At 45.0% G+C, this 2,410-nt stretch overlaps 1 pseudogene; it reads left to right on the top strand.

Moving 5' to 3' along the window:
• Positions 1 to 469: 469 nt before the first annotated feature.
• Positions 470 to 1,114, top strand: LOC104350169 (HORMA domain-containing protein 1 pseudogene; annotated as a pseudogene).
• Positions 1,115 to 2,410: the final 1,296 nt, after the last annotated feature.

Below are 2,410 nucleotides of genomic sequence, written 5' to 3'. Positions count from 1 at the left end.
TAAGGATGAGCCTTACATCCATGATTTCATACTGTTGGAGTAAAAAATATTTCCTTACATATGTTCTTTGTTCCAACATGCAGGCCACAACCAGTGTTTCCTTGTGTGGTACTCCAAAAGGTAGCATGCAGTTAAATATAGTTTTATGTAAGCGACCTCTTTATTAATATTCAGCACACATAGCTCTCGGGGAGGGGGCGGGCAGGTGGGGGGAATCTGGCTGAAATAATTTGAAGTTCAGTGCATTCAGTGCCTGCGTAAAGCTGGGCTCCCCTGGCTTGAATTCTGGTTAGAGTGCTTTGCCTTGCAAACAGGAAGGAAAGCGGTGCCTATGGGTGGGGAGGAACGGCCTGGCCTCCCGAGGCCTGAGGGCTGTGGCCGGTTTCTCGCCTCCCATGGGGCTTTGCCACCGACTGCCTGTGCCGTCCTAACCTTTGCCTCAGTCTGTGGGTGGCCTTCACGCCTTGAGGAGACAGAAGAGTGTCTGCAAAATGGCAACTGCTCAGAAGCAGAGGAATTGTGTGAGTGCAGTTGTAATTCCTAATAAAATATCTACTGGACAGCAGTCACTGATGCTAGTGAAGAGGCTTCTGGCAGTAGCAGTATCCTGCGTTACGTATCTGAGACGAATCTTTCCTGAAAGTGCCTATGGAACAAGATAAGTGGATGATGTCTGTGTCAGATTTCTGAGGGAAGACAAGAACTGTCCTGGCTCTACTCAGCTAGTGGGACGCTAAGAATGACTGTCCTAGCAGTCTATACCCATCTAGAAGATACTCAGACAATTACAGAATGTTACCACTTCCAATTCAAGTACACCCACAATGGGCCACTCCTGGATTTCAGCAGTAAAAATAAAAGGAATGATTCAACAGTTACCTGTGCAGACACCAAGAAAGCAAGTATCCTCCTCATTCACAAGATTTATGTTCTGATGCGAAACATGAGTCCACTACCAAATGATGTTTGACTGACTATGAAACTGTTTTAGTATGATGAAGTTACATCATCTAATTACCAGCTTCTTGGTTTTAAGGAGGGTGAATGCGAGGGGATGATATTTGAGGGTGAGCCTATGTATCTGAATGTGTGGGCAGCAGGACCAGGGAAGTGATCGTGCCCCTGTACTTTGCAGGGGTGAGGCTACACCTCGAATACTGTGTGCAGTTTTGGGCCCTTCATAACAAGAAAGACATTGAGGTTCTGGAGAGAGTACAGAGGAGGGCAACAAAGCTGGTGAAGGGCCTGGAGAACAGGTCTTATGAGGAGTGGCTGAGGGAACTGGGGTTGTTCAGCCTCGAGAAGAGGAGGCTGAGGGGAGACCTTATCGCTCTCTACAACTTCCTGAGAGGAGGTTGTAGTGAGGTGGGTGTTGGTCTCCTCTCCCAAGTAACAAGTGATAGGACGAGAGGAAATGGCCTCAAGTTGCATTAGGGGAGGTTTAGATTGAATTATTAGGAAAAATTTCTTTTTCTGGGAGCAGTCAAACATTGGAACAGGCTGCCCAGGGAAATGGTGGAGTCACCGTCTCTGGAGGCGTTCAAAAAACATGTAGATGTGGCAGTTCAGGACATGGTTTAGTGGGTGTGGTGGTGTTGGATTGACTTTGGACTTGATGATCTTAGGGGTCTTTTCCAACCTAATGATTCTATGATGCTATGTTTCTGCTTCGCAACCCTGTTGCTGTCCCTGGTGAACTCTAAAGGGTATTGCTTCTTCAGCTGTTGAAAATCCAATAGGTCACCTTCCAGTACCTGGCAAATTTAACCATTTCCAGGAGTGGGAAGGAGGGATCTGTGCAGGGTTCAAGCTGTCCAAGCTCCCTGCTTGATGTGGAAGCATGGATTGATCTCGTGCTTTTGAGAGCTCAGGGGACCGTGAACAGCTAGGTAGCAGGATTTGATCTTGGTGCCACCATCTGTAGTGCAGAGATACTTTCTTTGTTCTGGTTTTATAACTGTCTTCCCTTAAATTTATTTATTCATAGACTTGCAACTAGTAATTTATTTCAGTAGAAAGTATTTACTTTTGGCAATAGAAGAAGGTAAAATACGCACCAGCCCTTTGCAGCTGGTGTCTTTAAGAGGTTTTTATGGATTTGAAGGGGTTGACATTGCATAAACATGCTATGGAAGTTGCTTTGCCAGCATTTGCCCAACGACAACTAAACTTGTATGAAAATAATTGTCAGTGGTATTTCAGCTGGTGAGTACAGTAGCATCGTTAACGATTTAGTAGCTGGAATAATGGTGCCTCTTTGATAGTGTGAAAAGCAAGTTCATTTTAAATGTGAGATGAACTCATTAACAGGAGACTTTTCTGTACTAAAGTTTCTGCAGGCTCTAAGATATGCTGGTGTTGGCATAGAGACAATTAAATTCCATGCCTCTGAACAGTAAAAGAAAAATAA

This window comes from Leptosomus discolor, chromosome 8 (genome assembly GCF_034619465.1).
Source record: "Leptosomus discolor isolate bLepDis1 chromosome 8, bLepDis1.hap2, whole genome shotgun sequence".
NCBI classification, from domain to species: domain Eukaryota; kingdom Metazoa; phylum Chordata; class Aves; order Leptosomiformes; family Leptosomidae; genus Leptosomus; species Leptosomus discolor.
Note: the sequence above shows the minus strand (reverse complement) of the source record. Positions and strands in the feature narration are given on the sequence as shown.